Source organism: Podarcis melisellensis (assembly GCF_964234715.1).
Source record: "Podarcis melisellensis genome assembly, chromosome: 1".
NCBI lineage: Eukaryota > Metazoa > Chordata > Lepidosauria > Squamata > Lacertidae > Podarcis > Podarcis melisellensis.
This window is the reverse complement of record NC_138528.1, coordinates 81,199,717-81,201,609: the sequence shown is the minus strand read 5'-3', so window position 1 is coordinate 81,201,609 and position 1,893 is coordinate 81,199,717.

The window sequence follows — 1,893 nt, the reverse complement described above, 5'->3', positions numbered from 1 at the left end:
CTCTACCTACTGCTTTCCCCGGGTCCTTATATCTCACCTGTTTACTGCTGATCACACCCCTAGTCTGACATCACTTCTAGAGAAAAGCAGGCTGTGAAATTCTGTGAATGAACAGGATGTGGGTAATGTAATTCAGCTGTGTAGAATGAACTCATTGGACACTTCTGAGCAGGGCAGGGCAGGGCAATCTATGGAGGTGTCCTGCGTGAGAAGCTGGGTCTGGTGGCAAGGATCATAGAATCTGGAATCATAGAATTGTAGGGTTGGAAGGGACCCTGTGTGTCATCTAGTGCAACCCCCTGCAATGCAGGAATCCCAACGAAAGCATCCATGACAGGTGGCCAGCAAACATCTGCTTTAAAACCTCCAAGGAAGGAGACTCCACCACCTCTGATGGGAGTCTGTTCCACTGTCAAACACCACTTACTGTCATAAAGTTCTTCCTGATGTTTTGTTGGAATCTTCTTTCTTGTAGCTTGAATTGGTTCAGGTCCTAGCCTCCAGAGCAGGAGAAAATACACTTGTTCCATCTTCCATGCAATAGCCCTTTAGATATTTGAAGGTGGCTATCACATCTCCCCTCAGTCTCCTCTTCTCCAGGCTAAACATACCCAACTCCCTCAACCATTCTTCATAAGGCTTGGTTTCCAGACCCTTTATCATCTTGGTCTCCCTTCTCTGCACATGTTCCAGCTTGTCAACATCCTTCTTAAATTGTGGTGCCCAGAAATGGACATCGTATTGCAGGTGTGGTCTAACAAAGGCAGAATAGAGTGGTACTATTACTTCCGTTGATCAGAACACTATACTTCCCCAAAGAAGAAAGTGTGAGAGCCCCTAGCCTAGATCTGTTTCTGTTCAGTGAAAAAGAAAAAAACCTCAATTGTCAAGTTTCAAAAAGTTAGGAGATAACTCCTTGCTGCAACTGAATCCTACTTTGGTTTGTTGTTTTCTTCAGGCAGTTTTTAATCTCTCAACAGCTTTTTATGCAGAGGTGCTCAATTCTCTTTCTGCTGAATCAGATCATCCAAACCCCCCCTTTTCTCTTCTTTCTGGATATGTTTCTTTCTCTTCTGCCAATGCTTCTTAAAAGATCAATGTCATGATCACATTGATCCTAGAAGTCTATAATAGGTAGCAGGCATAATTTCAAGTGGAGGTATAACAAACCCACAATGTCAGGAAACAATGTATGATATTAGAACTATATAACAGAATACTCATGTCCTGAGGAATCTTCACAGTACTATCCTCTGCATGTCTACTCAGAGGCAACTGCTAAGTTCAGTGGGCTTACTCAGTAAAGTAGGTATAGGATTACAGCCTCAGATATCCTTCTGGAAAAATGCACAATGTCTATCTTGGAGACATGTGTTTATTTTTATAATCAATTACTGTGGCTGTGTACAAACCATGCCTTTAAAGCACATTCGAAATGGCATGCTTTCCCTCAAAGAATTGCGGTTTAGCCCTCATGGAGTTACAATTTCCAGCAGCCTATAACAAACTATGTTGCCCAGAATTCTTTGAGGGGGGAAATGTGCTTTAAAGGCATAGTGCATATAGAGCCTGGGTGAATGGATGGAGTAAATTAAATAGCAGTTTTTCTCTGCCTGAGCCTATTGCATCAACTCCTGGACAATGGTCAAGGATGATGGAAGTCATAAGAGGGGCAAAAATTCCATGGCCCTGAACTAGATTAGTGTTTCTCAGCTAGGGGCCAGATGGCCTTCTGGGGACCTCCAGGATACTCCAAGGGGGCCACAGGTGGAAATCACATAAATGGGGGTGCATGGCATGAGACTAGGGGGCCACAGAGGGAAGTGAGAAATGAAGAAAACAGAGAAGTGACTGAAAACAGAAAACAGACAAGAAAAAGATAACAGAGCAGTT